This window comes from Cupressus sempervirens, chromosome 10 (assembly GCF_028749045.1).
Source record: "Cupressus sempervirens isolate cs-2001-9-10 chromosome 10, ASM2874904v1, whole genome shotgun sequence".
NCBI lineage: Eukaryota > Viridiplantae > Streptophyta > Pinopsida > Cupressales > Cupressaceae > Cupressus > Cupressus sempervirens.
The window spans coordinates 230,593,334-230,617,877 of record NC_143127.1 but is presented as its reverse complement, the minus strand read 5'-3'; positions in this window follow the sequence as shown (position 1 = coordinate 230,617,877).

Sequence of the window (24,544 nt, the reverse complement as noted above, 5' to 3'; positions counted from 1 at the left end):
ATCATAACTTGTCCCATTTTATCATTTCACTGACTTTGATCTTTTGGCCAACTTGATCATCATTCAATCAAAATAAAAATAATCTTAGAATCAATTCAAAAACCATTTCAATATCATCTCATCATCATCAATCCTTTAGGCATTGTTACATCCTTTAGTGCCTTATCAACGTTCATTAATATATGTCATGTGTCCTTGGCATATCATCATTATTCATTAATTTGATCCTCAACATTATTGAGTCTTTTAATGATTAATCATGGCTTTATTAAATTAATTTGAGGCCATTGCCTATGTCTGTTGATGTTATTGTGATTAATCCCTATCAATCAATTTTAATCAGTCTAGCGCTTGTCATATGTCATATGTCATCAACTCTTGTCATGTGTCCTTGACAAGTCACCATTTCTTGTCATTTGTCTAGTGTCGATTATTTCATTTGATCATTTCTTTATACCATCACATTTGATTTGTATTTTCATCATGATCCTTCACTAGGATTATATTGCATTTATTTCATCATCTTGGCCAATAAATTTGTTAATTTCTCCTATAGGATTAGATAACCCATGGTCTATTCCTATGTCTTGATCATTTAATTTCATCCTCTCTTATTAATTATTCCTCTTTACTAACAATTATCAATTAATTAATCTTTATTAATTAATTGATTCTATTTTCATGAATTATGGGAATTCCTAATTTCCTAAAGTCTAATTCAAAATTTCCTAAATTCTAATTCTAATTTCCCATTTCTCATTTTCCATTTTCTATTTCCAATTCTATAATTTACAATTTCCACTTTAGAGGGAATTTTGAGTTTTTAAAATTCAAAATTTCCCACTCTTACACTTTCCCACTAATTGTGCTTCCACTTCCTCTTTTCAAGCCTCCACTTTCCCTTTTCCTTTTGTCATAAATTGTCATAGTTTATGAAATTTTTTCTCTTTTGTCATAATTTGTCATAGTTCAGGACATTTTCCTTTTCCTTTTTCATAATTGTCATAGTTCATGACAATTTTCCTCTTTTTCCTTTTGTCATAGTTGTCATAGTTTATGAAAAATTTCATTTTTCCTTTTGTCATACTTTATGACAAATTTCCTCTTTCAATTTGTAAACTTTCATATTTTATGACATTTACCTTTCTGTGAACTAAAATTGCTAATTTGCAAATTCTGTTGCAAATTCTATAAATTGTGATCATTTGTCTCATTTTTTGGGTTAACCATCTTCTTTCAATTCTTCTCATCATCATATTATCATTTTTCATCTTTCTTTCATTGTGTCGATATGGGAGCTTGATGGGGTACACTCTACTACCACTAACAAAGGTATCTCTGATACCACTTGATGGGGTACACTTTGCTGCCACTAACAAAGGTATGCTCTGATACCACTTGATGGGGACACAACCCAAGCACAGAATGGACACAATAGGAAAGGGAAAATTTTATTAACTGTGAAAATATGCTAGTACACTTAGTGCAGAGAAACAGACTCCAAAACATGCCCTATGGGCTTACAATAGCATAAATCTAGAGATAAATTCTTCTCCCAGTACCTTCTCTCAAACTCCACTCCGAACTGCCTTTTACAATGCCATAAATGTTCTTAAATAGACCCCGGAGGGTTAAGGATTAGGAATAAATTCTAGAAAGTGCTAGTAGGCATCCACTAACCAAATAGAAGGCTCTAGAAGTTGCATTATAAGTTGGCACAAAATTAGAAGAATCTAGAAATGGTAATCAAACTTCTGAGAGGCATAACTTTTGAACCGTAGCTCCGATTGACGAACTGGTTACATTTCTAGAAAGCTCTTGAAGCACTCTATAGCCCTATGGACCAGCTTCACTCATCCCCCATTTTTTGGTCATGTTCAAGGTCATTTAATGCCCCTAACCTTACTTTGAAGCATTCTTAAGATGTCTCCAAAAATTGTAAAACTTCGATAACTTTCAAATCGTGGGGCCTTTTGACCTAATTCTTTTTCTGGAATGCTCTGAATTACAATTACATTCATTTGACCAATTTACACCTTCTAGTTCATCAAAATGATGGCTCAATTACATACTCCTATTTTTTTGGCATTTACACGTATCCTTAGGTGATTAAAAACTCTAACCTAGAACACTAATAGTGGAACTGTGAGAGTTGGAACCTTTATTTGACCCAAATGGGTATCCATAAATGAAAACACATGAAACAGAAACTAAGTGTAAGTACATTTGTTTTGGATGACATAGGATTGCCCTTATACCTCTAGATGCTCCTGCATAAGACACCTAGGGTAGATTGAAAAATGACCCTGTCACTTTATGAATGGTAGAGGAAATCCCAAATGGGAAACCTTAGCTGCTAATATCCAAGTTGATTCCTCTATTGGCAGTCCTTTCCACTTGACCAGATACTCTTCATACTACCTATTTCTGGTACTCTTATCCACACGATGATCTAGAATGTCTTCTATCTCCTCCTTCTTAGAAGTAGGAATTTGACATGGCTCTAACATCAAATCCTCATCTATACCATCATCATGATACTCTATTAATTTTGCAATGTTGAAAATAGGAGAAATGTGAATTCCATCTAGCAAGTCTACTTCATATACATTTCTTGAGTCATGTTTCTTGAAAATTTTGCAAGGGCCAAATTTCTTCATTTTTAGCTTGTTGTAAGTACCGGCTAGAAATATTTCAGAGCTACATCAACTCTTTTGCAGAAGAAAGAAAGTACACGATTGTCAGATTGAGGGTGTTTTCTATTTTTCTTACTTTATCTCAATTTCTTTTGGGTTAGGATTAGGAAGTTTTGTGCATACTTTCAGAGTTTTATGGTTCCTCTTGCATACATATTTATGATATTTTTCCTATCCTACAACAGGATGTGATTCGACAGTTGTTTAAACTTGCTGGTGGTTTCCTGCATGATTTGTAATATCTTCTTCAGTAGGCATTCCTTCATAATAGTAAGCAAATGTCTTGTAGTCTTTTAGTTCTTTTGTAGTCTCAGCCTCATGTGCTTCTGTAAACTCATCAAAATTCACATTTGCACTTTCCAAAATTTTGTTAGTGTTAGTAATTAAACACTTATAATCTTTATTTCTTGTGGAGTAACCAAGGAATATACCTTCTTCACTCTTAGCATCAGACTTTCCACTCCTAACATCTTTAAGAATGTAGCATTTGCTTCCAAATAACTTAAAATATTTCACATTAGGTGGATGACCATATCATAGTTCAAAAGGTGTTGAGTGAGTACCTTTCTTTACTCACACATGGTTCAAAGTGTATACTATAGTACTTACAACTTCTCTCCAGTATTTCAGGGCAACATTTTTCTCCATCATTAGTGTTCTGGCACAATCCATTATAGATCTATTTCTTCTTTTAGCAATTCCATTTGTGGAGGGGTCTTAGTGCTAATGTCTATCTATTGATTCCTCTATCATTGTAGAATATCTCAAACTCATGTGAAGTGAATTCACCTCCTTTGTTTGATCTCAAGCATTTCAAGCTCTTACCTGTTTCTTTCTCAACTCTTGCCAAGTACCATTTAAACATTTGAAAAGCATCTGATTTTTTTTTTAGGAACATAACTATCATCATTCTAGAGTAATCATCAACCAGTAGCATAATATACATGTCTCCTTTGTAGCTTTGCACCTCAATAGATCGACACAAGTTAGTATGAACAATCTCAAGAATTTCCTTAGGGGTATAAGCTTTACTTTTAAAGCTTGACTTTGTCATCTTGCCTAGCTAACATTGTTTGCACATTATATTTTCTAGTTTCTTTAACTTAGGTAAACCTCTAACTCTTTTCATGTTGCTGATACTAATCAAATTATCAATGCTAACATGACATAATCTTTTGTGCCAAAGCCATACATCATCAAATTTTGTAATAAGACAAGCAACATCTTCTATATCCAGATAGAACATATTACTCCTAGTTTGATCACCTTTTCCACTCAGATTTCCATTTGTCTCATTTATCTTGGCTGATTTGTTTTCAAACTCAACCTTACATCCCAAATTATTCAATTGTGATAAACTTAATAAGTTATAATTCAATCCTTCAATAGTATTAAGCATTGTCACATGAGATCTTTTCTGTAAGCTTAATAGACACTTTTCTTTTTATTGAACATAGGGTATCATTACCAAATCTTACACTATTTCCATCATAACAAGTTAAGGTAATGAACTTACTTTTGTCTCTAGTCATGTGATGTGAGCATCTAATGTCAATGATCCATTTGTAATTCTTGTTCACACAAGTCATAAGTGTAGTAGCTTCATCCTCATCTGATTCATCCTTCATTACAAACTATACCACTTCATCATCATTCTCATCAAAATTATTTTCATCAGCAATGTAGCATGACTTCTTTCCTTTATCTCTTTAGTCTCTTCCATCATCTTCTCTTCTATTTTTTAACTTGTTCCCTTCTCTGAAGTTCTTCTTCTATGTACATCTTGCTGCAATATGACCAACTTCATTGCAATTAAAACAAATGATAGGAAATTTACTTTTACATTTATCTTTTCCTTTGTGAAATCTTCTTGCCAATAATTCTTCCAATTTTTCAATGTCTTCCTCATCTATATTGCTCTCACTAGGTGCATAATTTATCTTTCTTTTCTTCTTCTTTGGCTTAACCTCCTCATAATCCTTCAGTAATAATTTTGCTTTGAAAGATAATTCAATACTTTCTAGTCTATAGTTGTCAAAATTAGATAACTCAAAAGAAGTGAGTCTTCCTACTAAACCTTCAAGGGTTAGATCATTTCCTGGCATAGATCTTAACTCTTGGATTGCAAACAGTCTAATGGCATACATAGGAAACAATGTTCTCAAAACTTTGCTTAACATAGTAACATCATCTATCTTACCAGTAGCTCCTTTTATTGCACTAACAACTTCTTTTATTCTAGCAACATATTGAGTGATATTTTCAACTTCTTCCATTCTCATGTCATCAAACTTACCTCTTAGGCTCTCTAACTTGACTCTTCAAACATTTTTATCTCCTCCATAGATAGTGGTTAGGGAATCCCACATCTACTTTTCACTTTTAAGTTCTTTGATATCGTCAAACTCATCATAGCTTAGGGCATAGGCAATCTCCAACATTGCTTGATTGTGTTCTTTCTTTTTCTTTAAATCTTTAGAAGTTAGGGCTCCTACTGGATCAACATGTTCTACTGTAATGCAATTTTCTGCATAATCTCCAAGTCCTCCATGGTGTAGCTTCATCAAACTTTACCATGCAAAAAAGTTATCTCTATTCAACTTGGGTACCTCTCTTTTTGACATCCTAATCTTTATGCTTTTAGTACCTTAAAACTAATCCTCTTAAGCAACTATGCTCTGATACCAATTGTTGGAATTCTTTTAGAATAATTGAGAGGGGGGGGGGGTGAATCAGTTATTTAAGGTCCAGATGTACAAAATAAAACTTTTCACAATTCAGTGACCCCTTCAAACTTTCTTAACCATGCATGCATCCATTGTGTGTTAATCAAAACTAATATGTTACTGTAACATTAACATGCATAAGTATAAAACATAAAACATAACACATCTATCAACACATTTGACACAATGATTTAACGTGGAAACCCAATTTCAGAAAAACCACTAGTAACATGCTACTCCTTTTTCACTCTTTTGAAGTGATGCACTATTAAAGGCTAACCTTGTTAAAGGTTACAACACACACTGTTAAATGTGACCCGACTAAGGGATTTCAATCACACTATTAAATGTTAGGCTTGTTAGAGGAATTTAGGCCATTCACTTGGAATGCCACCCTGTTGAATGATTTTCCAATGACTGTTAAGTCAACCTTTCTCCAAAGGATTTCCCCTAATATGATATAGTTGTTAGAAAGTAATAGTAGAGTTTTTATCTGATACAACTTACAACCTTACTTGTAGATTACAGATCACTATTTAGTCCTTATCTCTGCTTGGCTTCTTATCTTTGCAATTTTGACAGCTTGTTCACCCTTCAAGCATTCAACCTCCTCTAGCCTTCTTGCTTAGCTCACCATTTTAGACTTCTTCTCTTGGGTCACTTGATGAAGCAAACCCTCTTTCTTCACTTTGTTAGATTTTTGCATCCAAAAACTCTCTGACCTCCAACATTGCTTCATGACTAGACATCCCTACATATAGGGAATTAGAACTCTTTTTCCCCTCCTTATTCATCTCAAAAATTTGGGTTTTTTGATGGATTAGGTAGGATACAATGTATCTACCCCATATCTTGTCTTCTCTAGAAACTTCTAAAATCCATTTGAGTTCACTTCAAAAATAGTTTACATAAGATTTTGTGCCTCCAACTCATCAATCGTGTCTTCCTTCTAATTTACAAGTTCCAAGAAAACAAACTTGTTGGCTTTTATTTGGTGAATCTTTGATCTTTTCATAATACAACATCTCAACATTATCAATTTATTGATGCTCAACACATACTGTGTTACTCGATATCTACTATAAAATTACTCGGCATCAACTAGATTTTACTAGTGCTTGGCATCTATTGAAAATCACTTAGCATCTACTATATTTCTTGGCACCTACTAACTTGCTTGACACCCACTAGAAATTGCTTTCACTTAGCTTCAACTAACTTTTTGCTTGGCTTGCACTAACTTTGCTCGACACCTTCTATCAACTTGATCAAGGTTAGCAAATGAACTTTGTCCAACCTTTTTCTTCTAAACTTTCTAAGTGTATCCAATCATTTTGTAACTTCAAGTAGATCATCAATACATTATGTTATCATTATTTTAATTGATTCTTACACTTAAATACATAATCATAACTCAACCTTTCCTCTAAGTACTTTTGTTACATCTTGTTGATCAAATCCTCTTCATCAATCAACTAAGTGATAGTGCTTGAAACATATAAGAAATTGTCTTACCAACATGTAGTAGGTTTGACATCACTAACAAAATAATGATTGAAAACACACAATCTTGTTTCAACATTTTCTTACTCAAGTGATCTTTTCAATCATATATCAACAATTATTTGAGGGTTGACACCATCATATTAGAACATAGTCAATATTATTAAGGAAGTCATTCCTCTGATCGAGGGATTCATCATGAAGATTCCAATTGATAAGATTTATGATTTTAAAAATTAAAAATTTAGAGGTTCTTTACCTAGATTTGAGATTGTATTTAAGGCTAGTATGCACAAGGATAAAAGGATAATAACAAATAGTGTGAGGAATAGTAGTAGAAGCCTTATGGACTATGCAAATGATTGAGCATAAATTGAAGATGAATAAATAAAGATGGATGAATTTAAATCTTTGGCTGCAAAGAGAAAGCCAAAAGGCAAGGGAATATTAAAAACAAGTTACCCTTTATTTGTTATTCATGTAGGAATATTGATCATTTTACATGAAGATGTCCTACAAGAGAATATATGATTAACCATAGACCCTACAAGTCAAAATTTTCTAAGGAATGTATTTATGTTAGTGATGATGAAATTGAGATCAAGGATATAAACTTTGAATACAATGACAATGAGGATGAGATAGAATTTGTTGCAATAAAAGATCAAAGTCCTATTAAAGAAGAAAAAACATAGTTTCACATGTTGAGAAAAAGAAATGAGTCTCAATTATAGACACTATATGTTCACATCATATGACATGTGAAAAAGATAGGTTTATAGAGTTGAAAAAGGTATGATGGAGGATTTGTCATATTTGGTGACAATGCACCTTGCTTGATAAAAGGAAAAGTTTTAGTAACAGTTTTTTGTTAAGACTAACACAAAAGATGTTTTATTTATTTATGGATTAAAAAATAATTTGCTAATTGTTGGAAAACTTGTAGACAAGGATTATCATTTAAAATTAATTGATGGGAAATGTTCAATCAAGGATAAAGAAGGGAATAAGATTGAAATAGGTACAAAGATAAGAGGTAATGTTTTTCAGTTAAATCTTTCTAAGGTAAGTTTTTTTGCAAAAATTGATGGTAGTTGGTTATGGAATAGAAGATTATATCATATAAAATTTGATAACATAGTGTATGTTAGTAATGCCAATGTGGTTAGATATTTACCTAAGATTGTAAATTATTCTAACATGCTATGTAAGGAATATGTGATGACAAAGTGGAAAAAGGAGTATATTTTAGAACAAAGAATTCACTACTACAAAAAAGTTGGAGATTATACAAAATATTTGTGTGGACCTACAAAGAAAAGAATATATTATGGTGAGAAGTATCTTATTCTTTTCATTTATGATTACACTATAATGATGTGGGTTTCTTTCTTAAGAAATAAATTTGAAGCATTTGACAAGTTAATGATTTTTAAAGAAAATGTTAAGAATGAATCAAGATTCAAGATAAGGACTAATGTAATAAATATTTAATGACTCCTAATAGGATAAAAAACTCCTAAAATATTATTTTCAATTTAGTGCATAGTTGTGGGTACCATCCCCACTAGGGGTTTCCCTTGGCCAAGGTTTCGTTGAAAATAAATCATCATGTTATGAGTTCCTTATTGCTTTGTACTTTAATTTATTGTATTAAATTTTGAGGATTTCTATGGTTAAGTTTCAAGATTTTTAATTGGTATAAAAGTGTTGTGATATTTTTTGCCTGCCCCTCTCAGTATTGCCAAATCCTAACAATTGGTGTCAAAGCCAAGTTCCTTAAAAAAATGTCTTGCAAGTTGAGAAGAGACTTGATGGATACATATAATTTTGAAAGAAAATCTGAGGTAGAATTTGAAGTTTTGGACTAACCAAATGAGGAAAATGAAGAGTGAGATTGAAGCTTAAGGATGCACAAGATTACATAAATAAACTTAAAGATTAGATTGATAATTTGATGGTAAAAGGAAAAAGATGTTTGAGAAAATCAAGGAACCTAAATCAGATGTAAAATTAGTTTTGGTTGTAAAATTCTAAAAGGATAATCGAACACTTAAGAATAAATTTGAAGTCACATCAGCAAGAGAGAAACTTGAAGAAAAATTGATTTCAATACTCATCTTGGTAAAGTAAAATATGAACTAGAAGATTCAAATCCTAAGCATCAAGAACTTGAAAAGTATACTAATATTGTCAAGGGTGAGCTTGTGGAAATAAATTTACATTTTGATATGAAAAGTACTGGATATAATGAAGGTGAATTTTCTAAACAGAAATAAGATAAATCTATACAAGATCCAAATTAGACAACAAATTGGAATGAATAACCTAAAAAATAGAAGAATCAATTCAAGGGAAGATGTTTTACATGCAACAAATATGGACATATGAAGAAAGATTGCAAAGGTAGTACTAATGCTTTATAGGTTATTATTTTAATTATTGGATTTATGGACATAAACCACATGAATAAAAATCTTGATCTAATTAATGAACTAATGGAAGAATGAATGGTAACACACGAAGACCTTTGAGAATTAATAATGTTATATCTACTGGTGTTACATGTTACAAGTGCAACACCTTTGGACATATCACTAGAGTTTGCATATTTCTAGTAAATTAGAACAAAGAAAGGTATACAAATTCTATTTTTACATTCTATAAGTTTAATAATCTAGGGCACATACTACATTGACCCTAAAGGAAATCTAGTATTATCAATTTTTACAAAACATTTAGTCATTTATAAGGTAAAGTTAGTCAGTTAATAGTATGACTGAGCTTATCCATCTAGGCCAAGTGATGTATATAATAAATTATTGTTGAGTAGTAGTTACTACCAAGAACATCAAGAGCCACCAAGTATACAATAATTTCCTAGTCAACACATGAGCCAAAAGTTATGGAAGCCAAACATTTCAGTTAAAGCCGAGTACAACTGAAGCCAAGTGACAACATGAAGAACCATTATGCATTGAGTATTACAAAGGTATATGTGCCAAGTAATACAATTTTGTATAAATGTTTGGATTGACATAAACATTGATGTAAATTATTTTTCCAAGTGAGGAAACATGTTTTTATGATCTAAGAGAGTTTCAAAGAGGTAATCATGTTTCTATTTTATTATGCATGGTTAATGTTAAGGTAGAGGTGTGTGTAGTGGATTAAGTATGAATGTGATTCATGGATGAAGTAGTAGAAGTTTTATAGATCTTAATTGACCCCTTCCTCTCATCTTCTTACTATCCCATTAGATCTCCAAAAACCTATATTATAGATTTAATGGACTTGTGAACAATATGAAAATACCTAACTTTAGAAGGAATAATTATAATGAAAGAAGAAACAAAAGAGTTAATAAAAGTAGTTATGTGAATATAAATAAAAAATTTGTAAAGGAAAGGATAAATGGAAGTGGAAAATTTTGAAAATAAATAGAGTAGAATGTTGTAGTAGACAAGGGAGAATTAGTGTCCAACACTGAATCATCCTCATTAACCTAATTGGCTACCATAGCCTTAGGGGGAGTGCTTTTTGTTGGAAACTATAATTGGAGAAATTGTTATGTTGTCATTGATGTCAAACCTTATTAGTGAGATAGTTTTATATCTAATTTGACTATCATATCTAGATGATTGATGAAGAGGATTTGAGAAGGACATAACAATAGTAACTAGAGGAAAGGTTGAGTTATGAGAAGGGATTACAATGAGTGCTTGAATTAGTTGGAATTTGAAAAGATAAAGTGATTGTTTAATCATGCTACAAGTGAAGAAGACAATTGTACTGAAGCCTTGAAGAAATGATCAAAGATTGACCAAATGCATAGGCTTGATCAAGCAATAGAGAAGAAGATTAAGGAACTTGCAATATATGCCAAGTGATACTTGTGTCGACCAAGCCCTAGTATAAGCTAAGAAAAAGTAGTGTCGACCACACATTAGTATTGACTGAGTGTTAGCATATGTGCTAAAAATAATGTTGGTAGTAACTAAGTAACACAATGATGATCGAGTGCTAGAACATAGTGTTGGCCGAGGGATACCATTTTGATAGTTTATGAGAAAATTGTGATTTACAACAGATAGAGTTGATTTCTTGGAATATGTAAAACATCTTGAAGATAAGGATGGATGATTTGGAACATTTAAATCAAGGGAAACCATGTTTTTTGGTTTCTATGCAAGGATTCAAGAATAATTTTGGAGAAATTTCTAGAATAGAAAAGATGAGACAAAATGTTGGAAGGATTCGATGAATCTGACATAACCCTAAGATTTGCGATGCTGTTTAAGCGACAAAAGATAAAAATTACCTATTTAAGGAGGTTTAAGGGCTCATTTTAGAATAAGTTGAGGTTAGTATATTGGTAAAGACCTAATTTAGGTTGGAGCATTTGTTGATGCTATCAACTAGTGAACTTAAGTAGGAGGCTGAACAAAGTTGTGAAGGGTGATTGATTGAAGGATTGCCAAGTGAATTAGAGATAGAGATGACAATGAAGGTCAGTCAGTGGATCAACATGTTAGTTAAACTATGATTTATATTTGCAAAGTGATTTGTATTTTTCAAATCAAAACCTTTTGTTACTTTCTAACCATTATATCAGTATTGAAATCCTTAAATCAAGGTGGTATTCTAATGGAATGTTCTAAAGTCCTCTAACAAGGCCACTCTTAATAGGGTGATTAAATCCTTTAACAAGGTCACATTTAATAGTATTTTTTGTAACCTTTAATAGGGTTGGTTCCTAATAGAGCTCACTTTAGAAGAGTGAAAATATTGGTGACATGTTACTGGTGGTTTTTTCCAAATTGGGTTTCCGTGTTAAATGCTAGTGTCAAACTTGTGTGGATGTTATTTGTGATGTTTGACTATTAATATTTATATTATATAAGTCTATTATATATAGGATAGTGGACTACTATTTGATGTTACTAATAGTTTTCTATAGAGGCTAAGCTAATGGATGTTGAGATTTGAAGTAGTTAAAGATTTTGTTTGTTTAGTTGGTACTTCTAGATCTTGGATAACTAAATCACCCCCAACTTAGTTATTCTAAATATTCTAACAATTGGTATTATAGATTTGGTGCTTATAGAGAAAATTTTAAAGCTACTTGAAGATAAAGACCAAGATTTACAAGAAGTAGGTGCCAAGGTTGAACAAAGAGCACTTCCTTGCATGGAAAAGTCTGACGAGTCTACATACAACAAGAATTGGTGATGGTGCAATATATTTTGTGGATAATACACATGTAGAAATAACAATAGTTCCTTTGATAACTCAACACCTAAAAGAGAAGCAAGAACACAACCGAGCTAAGTTGGAGATTGCATCAGCCCCAAGCTATGCCAAGTTTGATAATACTAAAGATTGCAAGACTACTAAGGAAATATGGGACACATTATAGACCATCTATGGAGGAGACACGAATTTCTTGAGAGAATAACAAGAGAGCTTGAGAGGTAAGTTTGATGAAATGATAATGATGGAAGGTGAAAATATAGTCTAGTATTGTGGAAGAATCAAAGAAGTTGTAAATTCTATAAGAGGAGCCAACAAAAAGATTGATGATGAAAATGTGATCAGAAACGTATTGATAACACTACTTCCTATTTATGATATTAGGGTTTTTGCAATACAAAAATTGAGATGTACTCTTGGTATAACCTAACTTTAGAAGGCATGATTGGAAGGCTTACTATATTTGAGATGTCAAAATTTTATAACTTCACTCCCACTACAATTGTGTTGGAATACAAACACCACTGAGAGGGGTGGGGTGTGAATCAATGGTTCAAAATACTTTTAAAAACTTGAAATAATTGCAAATTATAAAAATTTAACACATAGTTATTGAATAAAAAAGTGACAAAATATTTTAATGTGAAAAACCCCTTAGGGTAAAAAATCACTTTGAATCTGAAACTTTATTGGCCTCTTGGGAAAATCTTTTTGAGCTACAACTCTAGGAAGCACCAACACCCTATTTTAGAAACACCAATTTCAAGGAACACCAATTCCTTACACCCAAAGCACCAACTTAAAAAATGAACAAGTGAGATATAAAATTAGAGGATCATCTTTGTCACAACACAAATCATAATCACTAGTTTCAACTTCTTGTTGAAAACATAATGCAAGATATAATTCTATTCTCAAAACATCTAATATCCAAATATATATATTTTTTCCATTAAAAGATCTGATCAAATACTGATATGACTGAATGAAGAAGCAATATATAACCCTTCTTCTACCTCTAATAAAATTTTTCAATGAAAATAAAATCACAAATATGAAATAAGAAACATAAGCATTACCCTCTTCTTTGATGTTAAAAATATGCCTGCAAACTATTCGGTCTACAAGGAATTTCACACCAATTCTACAACTTCTATCAAAACCACCTATTGGATGTTTTAGAGGAATGTATCATCTACTTATAAACCAAGAAATTCAAAATTTTAGAGGTAGGTAAATACACAAAACTTCCATTAGACCAAAACCGCTCAAAATTGCAACTGTCATAACAATTTGGTAACTGTTTTTGATAAACATACTTTTTCTCTTTCCTTACACATGTTATGCAAAAACTAACAAAGACCCATTTCAGCTAACTCCGAGATCTTTCTAAAAAGTTATAGTGGTTGGGGTCTAGCTGATAAAAAATCTTGTCAACTTTCTAATAGGCCAAAACTATATTTTTTTATATCCATTTTCAAAACCAATGTGAACATTAAGTGTTAATTGTATAACACTTAAGTATTTTCCTTGAATATGTTTTGAAAAATATTGAATGACATCAAATAAGATAATTACATGATGGTAGCCATACCATATGCTCATTATTGACATAAATGACAACAATCAAAGACCAAATACCAAGGGTTCAATATACTCCTCCTTTGACATTGATGTTAATACCAACTTCCACTTGTATATCCATGTGTACTTTCATATCCTATATCTATACCTGTATACCTATATATCCATGTGTACGTCTACCTATATATCCATCATGTAGACATCTTCATTTTTCTCCCCCTTTGACATCAATGACAAAGGAGATATACCAAGGTTTCAGTGTAACAAAAAGATAAACAAAATATGCTCCCCTTGAAACCTATCACTCATTTATGAACTTATGCAAGAGAAGATAGGGATAAAAACCCAAATCTTGTTCTTAAACCTTCAAATGTGGCTCTTACGAGAGGTTTTGTAAATATTTTAGCAAGTTGATCTGAAGAAGGAACAAATTCTAATTCAACATTACCATTCAAGACATGTACCCTTATGAAATGATAACAAACATCAATGTGCTTGGTGTGTGAATGATAAAAAACATTTTTATCTTTAGGTCTAGGCATTAATTCCCAAGTTTTATTTTTTTCAATTTGACTTAGTTCCTCTTTCATAACATTAGCCCAAAACTCATCCATACTAGCTTCTTTATATGATTTAGGTCCAATTTGAGATAACAAACATAGATTAGCACATTCACTAGATGCAGTACTTGTTCTCATTTAAATACCTACATGTTTATCCCCTATAATCTATTCTTGAGGATGATACTTCTTCAATCTTGTTCTTGTAGCCTTTGTACCTATGGGTTTTGGTGTTTCTATTTGATCTTTTATCTCTTATTCAGCTTCAACAACTTTATTATCTGCTTCTTGTTGGAGATATAAGAGGAGTAACTGAGAGGGGAGGGGTGAATCAATTACCATAAAAATAAATCCTAGATCCCTTTAGATGTCAGCACAAAATAAACTTTGAAAACTCAATACTGTCGATGCTCGACAAACACACATAAAATACTGTAACTCGATAAATACTGAATATACTCAGTAAATATTTAACATGTAAATATTAGATTTTATCTGTGATTACCATTACCTCAACTTAGATGCAAACACATAAAGAAAATAGCATGAACACATTTGACACTAGGATTTAACATGGAAACTCAATTTACGAAAACAACCAATTATAACTAGTTACTATTTTCACTCTTTTGAAGTGAGTCTTGTTAGAAGCCAATCCTATTAAAGGTTACAAAACAAACTAGTAGGTGTGTCCCTGTTAAAGGATTTAATCACCTTTTTAGGAGTGGCCTTGTTAGAGGTCTTTAGGTAATTCAATATAATTGCCACCTTGTTAGAGGTTTTACAAATAGTTGTTAAGGCAACTCTGCTAAGAGATTTAGATCACTGCTATAATGGTAAGAGAATAACAATGAGATGAGCTAATTTCTAATGCAATTGAATTAATGATTACAAATCTCTATTCTAACTTGTACTTGATCTTTCCTAATCAAATATAGCTTTTCAAATTTACAAGGATATTTTTCTTATCCTTCTGATTCACTTCCTTACTACATCATTAGATCTTTGAAATCCTCCATGCATTCACACTCTTGCACACTTTCAAATTCTCAACTTAACCTTATACTTATATCATTCATATTGTTAAGTCAGCTTATATACAACTTAGAATAACTAATATTCATCACATTAGTTGGCTAGAACCAATAGATAAATCAATCAAACTCAATATGCCAAAATAAGAAAATCCTTCATAAGTTGACCCTGCTTGGTAGGCACTAACTCATAAACTATTTTCTTGTGTTAACCAAGAGAACTTGGTTAACACTACATATTTGCAAAGATCATTTGGAAACTAAGTGAGCTTGGTTAATGTTGGTTCCATCCAAAATTTCCTTCATTAACTAAGTGACCTCAGTTAACACTCATCTTTTACAAACTTTCCTTTGACACTTGAGTTAACTTGGTAGACATTTCCTTCTAAACTAGGCAAACATAAGAACACTCGATAGACATAGAAAACTGTCTTCACTGATCGATTGAGCTTGGCATGCAATGATTGATAATGCTATGACATTTGTGTAGCATCAAAGATAATGCACAATTAATCAATTGTATCCAATACTTCTTTCAAGTCTTTATCACTATCTTGTCCAAAAGTATTATCCATTCTTATTTCCTTTTTATCCTGCACAACTTCGTCCAATTTCACATGCATATTTTCAACAAGTTTATTCAACCTTTTATTAAAACTTTTGTAAGCTTTACTTTGAGAAGAATATCCTAAAAAGATTCCTTCATCACATTTTGAATCAAAGCTTCCTATTTCATCATCAAAATTCTTAATGAAGTATCTACTTCCAAAAATTCTAAAATGCTTAATAGATGTAATATATCCATGCCATAACTAATAAGGAGTGTACTTAGTTTTTACCCATAGTTGTGCCCTGTTTAAAATATACGCTACTGTTTGAACTGCTTCTTTCCAATACCTATTTGGTACTTTAGATTCATCTAACATAGTCCTTGCCATTTCTTTCACTGCTTAGTTCTTTCTCTCAACAACTCCATTTTTTTGAGGTGTCCTAGATGCTACATATTATCTTTTGATGGCATGTTTTTCACAATAATCAACAAATTCATCTGAAGTAAACTCACCACCTTTATCTGATTGTAAGAATTTAGTCTTCACGTCTAAATCATTTTCAACCATTTTTCTAAAAATCTTAAACTTGTTAAATGCCTCTAATTTATATTTTAGGAATGTTACCCATGTCATTCTTGCATAATCATCTATAAAAAGCCTGAAGTACTTTTCACCATTTAGCGACATTGTCCTTGTAGGACTACATAAATTAGTATGTACTAATTGCAATGGTTTAGAAGCAAATTATTCTTTTGAAAGAAAATATGACTTTGTTTGTTCACCATGTTGACACCATTCACAAATAACATTCTCTAGCTTTCTTATACATGGCATACCTCTTACTTTTTGATGCTTACTAACTTTTACCAAGTTGTCAAAATCCAAGTGCCCAAGCCTTTTGGGCCATAACCAACTTCCATTCACCTATCCTATAAGAAAAAAACCTTCATGATTGTTAGTATTTGTGATATCTTTTAAATTGTATACATTCCCTTTAGATCTTTTACCTGATGCAACCAACTGTCTAGATTTTAATTTGATTTGGAAAACATGGTCATCAAAAACAACTTCATATCCATGATCACAAATTTGACTAACACTTAGAAAATTTTACTTTAATCCATCAACATAATACACATCATGAATCGACATTTTGCCACTAAGCACCAAAGAACCCAAGCCTTTAATTTGCCTTGAGGAATCATCACCAAAACTAACATTGACACCTTTGTAGTTAATCAATTTGTCAAACTTCATTCTATCTCCTGTCATGTGTCTAGAACAACCACTATTAATTATCTAAAAGTCCTTTTCTTTAGAATGTAGAACCATTTGAACAAACATATATTTATTATCTTAGGCCTCCATATCTTAGTCACTTTAGTATCAAATTCTTTATCAACTTGTATACTAGTATAAGATTGATCATTCTAAATTGACTTAGTTTTGCAATTACTCATAACAAGACCAAAGAGATTTCATTTGTAACATATTAGAATATTCATTTTAGGAAAGGAATAACCAAAATGAAACTTTGAATACCTCCTTGACATGTATCTACTATTAATTATTCTATGTCCATATTGATGACACATGAAGCAATACCCATCAAAGAAAGAAGTGAACCTGTTTGAGTATCTTTTACCCATGAATGAATTGCTTGATATAACCTGATTTTTATCATTATAAATCTGATTAAATTCTAAATTTTTACCTACATTTGAAGTGTTATCATTATGATTTGTATCCTTACTTTCAGATTTAAATATCTTGAATAAAGATATATTTTTGTTGTCACTAGAACATTGTCCAAGTTCAAAATCAATTTCTATTAGATCATTAGTTCTTCTTTGTTTCCTTAACATATCATCCAAAGTAGTGTTCTCATATTTTTATAACTTTCTTCTATATGATACTATTTCATTCATTAACCTTGTACATTCCCAATCTTTAGAGCTTAACTCTTCCTTAGTGACAAAGACAATTATCTTTTGTTCCTCAACTTGTAATTTCAATTCTATAATTTTTTGATTTAAGTCCTTAGTTTATTTTTTAAAGTTCTCTTTTTCTTTTAAGAATTTATTTTCTTGAACATTTAAATTCCTTTTGAATTCCTTTATCTTGTTAAGTGCATAAAGAAATTCACATTATAAATCAACCTCAACAAGGTCAACATCATCATCACTATCTAATTCTTGACAAGTAGTTTCTATGGCCATGAATGAAACTTCATTTTCATCACATTCAAAACTACTGGAGTCATTGTCTGATACATCAATAATCACACTCTTCTTCTTCTTAAAGAACTTCTTTTTGTTATAGAATTTCTTTTTACTTGATTTCTCTTTCTCATCATCTACTTCATCATGACTATTATAAGGACATTTAGATGCAAAGTGTCCTATTTTACCACAATTAAAGAATTTGAAAGGAAGTTTACCTTTGTATTTACGTGCTCCCTTATTTAATTTCCTTGATAAATGTGCTTCAAGAACATCAAGATCTTTTGATGCGGAAGAGACTTGCTTCACTTTCTTTTCCACCTCGAATGCTGCTTCTTTGCTTGTGGATTCCTATTTGCCAAACTTTCTCATTTCATAAGCTACAAGTGCTCCATGAATATCTTCAATTGTATACTTGTTAATATCTCTAGTTTCTTCTATAGAACATATCTTAAAATCAAATTCATTAGGAAAAGATCTCAAAACTTTTTTTACAACATCAATATCATCAATTTTTTCACCAAGTCCTCTTATGCCATTTACAATTTCATCTATCTTAAGGAGATAGTCTTCTACCTTAATTTTCATCATTACCCAACTTAAGGTCTTTAAATCTTGATTTCAAATTTTTTTTTATCTTGGCTTCTTTAACTCTATCATTACATTGATATTTGTTTTCAATTTGTCCCATACTTCTTTAGAAGAACTGCAATGCATTACTTTAACAAAACATCTTTAGATAAACTGTTAAGTATAGCAAATTTAGCTTTCATATCATTTTCATACTTCCTCTTTTCATTAGGATTTGTAGGTAAAGTATTAGGAACTTTATAGCTATTAACAATTGAAGCCAAAACATAAACATTAATAGATAACAAATATGTTTGCATCATTACTTCTAAAAAAGCATTATCTGATCCATAAAACATAAGAACCTTTGAAGAACTGTCTTGAGCCATAAAAGATAAGTACTTCACTCAACCAAAATCTATCCAAAGTTGTTAAACTTGATATAGGGAACCTTTCTTTGATACCACTTGTTTCAATACAAAAACCACTGAGAGGGGGTGGGGGGGTGGGTGTGGTGAATCAGTGGTTTAAAATACTTTTAAAAACTTGAAACAATTACAAGTTATAAAAATTTAACACATGAGCAAGATAGTTAATGAATAAGAAAGTGAAAAAATATTATAACATGGAATTCCCCTTAGTGTAAAAAACCACTTTTAATCTGAAACTTTATTGGCCTCTTGGACAAATCTTTTAGAGCTACAATTCTGGGAAGCACTAACACCCTGTTTTAGAAACACCAATTTCAAGGAACACCAATCCCTTACACCTGAAGCACCAACTTCATGAATAAAAGAAGCACCAAATTCAAAAATAAATAAGTCAGATATAAAGTTAGAGGATCATCTCTATTACAACATAAATCATGAATCACTAGTTTTAACTTCTTGTTGAAAACACAATGCAAGATATAATTCTATTCTCCTCAAAACATCCAATATCCAAATATATTTTATTTTTCCATTAAAAGATCTAATCAAATACTGATATGAATTAATGAACAAGAAATATATAACCCTTTTTCTACGTTTGATAAAATTCTACAATGAAAATCAAATCACAAATATGAAATAAGAAACATAAAGCATTACCCTCTTCTTTGCTGTTAAAAATCTGCCTGCAAATTGTTTGGTCTTTAAGGAATTCCACACCAATTCTAAAACTTCTATCAAAACCACCTATTGGATGTTTTAGAGGAATTTATCATCTACTTATAAACCAATAAATTTGAAATTTTGGAGGTAAGTACATACCCCAAACTTCCATTAGACCAAAACTGCTCAAAACTGCTAAAATTGTCATAACAATTTGTAATTGTTTATGATAAACAAGCTTTTTCTCTTTCCTTTCATGTGTTTTGCAAAAACTAGTAAAGATCCATTTTATTGAACTTTGAGGCCTTTCCAAAAAGGTATGATACTTGGGGTATATCTAATAAAAAACCTTGTCAACTTTCTAATAGACCAAAACTATTTATTATTATTATCCATTTTCAAAACCAATGTGAACATTAAGTGTTAATCGTATAACACTTAAAGTATTTGTCTTGAATATTTTTTAACCAATATTTAAGGACATCAAATAAGATAATTACATGATGTTATCCATACCATACGCTTATTATTGACATCAATGACAACAATAAAAAATGAATTACCAAGGGTTCAACATATTGAATTTTATTTTAAGTCACAATTAGTTCGTAGTAAGAAAGGAAAAGGAAAATGTGTGAAAATTGATAGTGATGTTTTTGATGATGAACTTAATGAGCTTGAAGTATTGATGGCTAGAATACTTCCAAGAGGTAGAGGAAAATACAAAGGTAAAGTTCCTAAAATTTGTTTTTCATGTAATAAAGTATGTCATATTACTAGATTATGTCCTAATAGAGAAGACAAGGATAAAAGAAAGGAAAGCAAGTACAAAGGAAGAAGAGATGATCGAGAAAATAGGAGAAACAAGGACTAAAAAGAAAAAGGTAAGAAATATTTTTACATTGTTGAAGAAGAAATTTAAAATGAATCTGAAAATAATGATGAAGAAGTTATCTACGTTTCTATGAAAGAAGATTTTGATGAAGATGAGAAAATTGCATTAATCTCTTATGCGAATAAAAGAGATAGATGGATAATTGATAGTGGCTTTTCAAACCACATGACTAGTGACAAGAGTAAATTTGAAACCTTTGGACCATACTAGGGTAGCTATGTTAAGTTAGATAATAATGTACCGTATCTTGTGAAGGGTAACAAATCAATATAATTGACTAATAAGATCAAGTGTGAAAATGTTTATTGGGTTGAAGAAATTAACTATAACTTGTTAAGTGTTTCATAGTTGAAAAAATTAGGATACAAAGTTGAATTCCATAGGAAGGCCAAGATATTTGATGCTAATAGTGAACTACTTGGAAGTGGTGATTAAATAAGAGGTAACTTGTTTTATCTAGATTTATCTAATGGGACATGTTTGTTTGCATAGTATGAATATATATGGTTATGGCACAAGAGGTTATGTCATGTAAATTTTGACAATTTGGTAATAATTAGTAAGATGAAAAGAGTAAGTAGTTTTCCAAAAATGAAGAAACCTAACAATGCTATGTGTAAATAATGTGAATTGGGAAAGATGACCAAGTCTAGTTTCAAGAGAAAGACATATTCATCTAATGATATTTTGGAATTGGTTCATACTGAACTTTGTGGACCTATTGGTATTCAAAGATATTGTGGAGAAAAATATTTGGAGAAAAGGAAATATGAAATATTTTGAAGTTCTTGAGATCTAATAAACGTGGAGAATTCATCTCTAATGAATTCAACATATTTTGCAATGATAGAGGAATCAAAAGGTAGATGTTAGCACCTAGGACCCCTCCCCAAAATGGAATAGCTAAAAGGAGAAATAGACCAATCATGGATTGTGCTAGAACATTGATGATGGAAAACATTGTATCACATAAGTATTGGAGAGAGGCTTTAAGTACAACAATATATACTTTGAACAAAGTGCAAGTAAAGAAAGATACAAATGTGAGACCCTTTGAATTGTGGTATGGATATGCACCCAATGTGAAGTATTTAATAGTTTTTGGAAGAAAATTCTACATACTAAAGGACAATAGAAATGGAAAACTTGATGCTAAAAGTGATGTAGGCATATTCCTAGGTTATTTCATTAAGAGAAAAGCTTATAAGTGTTTGAACTCTAATGCTAACAAAGTTGTGGAAATGTGAAAGTTGATGAATATGTAGAAAAGAATGAAGTTGAATGCAAGAAAAAACCTAAAGACTATATAATAAATTCATATATGTGAATGAAGGTACTCCTTGTACCCTACTTGAGACATAAGAGAACAAAGCTACGAACCAACAAAAAAATGTGAATGTTGAGTTGCAACAACTAGTTGTTGAGCAATAGACTGTGGGTGCGAAGGAACATCTAAATGATGCTGAGGTACATACTGAAAGAGCCAAACATTAGGAAGATAATGATGAGAAAGAAGAACCTAAACTAGAGAGATTAAATGAACTTGAAATCATTTTTCAAGATGAACATGTAGAAGAAGAAAGAAGGAAAGAACCTATATTAGCAAAATATGTGAGAAGACATCATGCACTTGATAAAATCATCAAAGATAAAGAATCTGGAGTCATGACAAGGAAAATAATTAGAAGTGAGACATGTTTACTTTGTAAATTTGAGCCCAAATCAGTAAAAGATACTTTGGAAAATGAAGAGTGGATTCAAGCAATTAATGAAGAAATTAAGTAGATAGAAAAGAACAAAACATGGACATTGGTACCTAGACCAAAGGAAAAAAATGTTATTGGAGCAAAGTGAGTATTCAGGAATAAGTTGAATGAAAAAGGTGAAGTCAAAAGGAATAAGTAAAGATTGGTATGAAAAGGATATGTAGATGAAGAAATTAACAATGGGGAAACATTTTCCCTTGTTGCAAAATTAGAAGAAGATAGAACACTATTTGCATATTCTGCTTACAAAAGATTTAAGGTATACCAAATGGATGTCAAATATGCATTTCTGAATAGAATATTGGAAGAAGAAGGTTATATTGAGAAGCCAAAGGGATTTGTAGACCCCAACAAGAAGAACATGGTATGCAAGCTACACAAGACTCTATATGGTTTGAAACAAGCCTATAGAGTATGGTATAAAAGGTTACATAACTATTTGGTGAAGATTGTATTTGCAAGAGCTAATGATAAAAAAAATTTGTACTTGAATCTTTGTTGATGATATCATATTTGGAGGAAAGGAAGAATTATGCAAATAATTTTTTGATGAGATGAAGGAGGGAATTAAAATGTCTATATTTGGTGAGATCAAATTCTTTGCTGGTTTGCAAGTTTATCAAATGAAGCAAGGTATCTGTATTACTCAATCCAAATACATCAAGGAGATATTGATTTTTTTTGGAATGGAAGATTCAAGACCAATTGGTACACCTATGCCATATGACATAAGTTATCTAAGAATGATGATTCTATTGATGTGAACTAGACACTCTATAGATTAATGTTGGAAAAATACACATTGTTCACAAAAATCTTGATATTGCATTAGCAATTGGGATAGTTACAATAATTTTTGCAAGTCATAGAAGAATCACATGAGGGTAGTAAAAAGGATACTGAGATATCTAAAAGTAACTAATGACTATGGATTGTATTACAAGAAGAATGACAAGTTTGAACTAAAACTATTTACTAATTCAAATTGGGTAGGAAATGTTGATGATAGAAAAAGTACAAGTCGAGGAGCATTCTTTCTAGGAGAGAGGCCATTTTGATGGACATGCAAGAAACATAATTGCATTTTTCAATCAACAACTGAACCTGAATATGTGGCGTTAGTAGTAAATTGTTCAAACATCATATAAATCAATAAATTCTTGAAAGGAATGAATGAAGAGATCATTAATCTAGTTGTTATCTATTGTGGTAGCACTAGTGATATAAACATATCAAAGAATCCTATGATGCACATGAAGACTAAGCATATTGGTATCAAGTATCGTTACTTGAGAGAGCTAGTTCAAGAAAAAGAAGTGAGATTGGAGTATGTAAAAACTAAGGAGAAAATATCCAATATTTTCACTAAAGCATTGCCTAAGGATGCTCATGAATATATAAGAGGTAAATTAGGGGTGATTCCCCATGACAAGGCTACTTAAGATAAAATGGAGCTCTGCATCACATGTGTTGATTAAAATATCTTAGAAGTTGATGCTGATAATCCTACTTTAGGAGCTACCTAAAGTAGTAGTGAAGGAAGAAGGACAAAATGTTGTATTAGTCATACACAAATTATAAGGAAAGTTGCAACAAAAAATATAACCATTTCCACATAGCCCATAATAGGTTTGAAATAAATATGAAATTGAAATCCACAAGTAAGGGAATAGACAACATACCCACCAAATATGACACAAGATATACCATGGAATAGCCTCCAAAAGCATCCATCACTATGTATATTTCAACAAAACACCATTGCAATACAATCATAGAAGCCTTTAAAGCCATAGCCACAACAAAGCAATCCATGTGAGAAAGCATGAATCCACACATCCCATGCCATGCTTCCAACCTTCACAAATGCTTCCTTTGGCTAACCTATCAAGCCTTCCTTTGCTCAACTTTCTTTTGTTTCCTTTTCCCCTTTTGTCTCATCTCTATAACTACCCTTGTGGTTGTTTATATAGTAGCAAGTCTCACAAAACTACCAAGTGGTATTACATAAACCATGTGCTACCTAACCCATTGACCTCACATTTAATATTAGACATTTAATTATTTTTCTAATATTAAATAATTACATC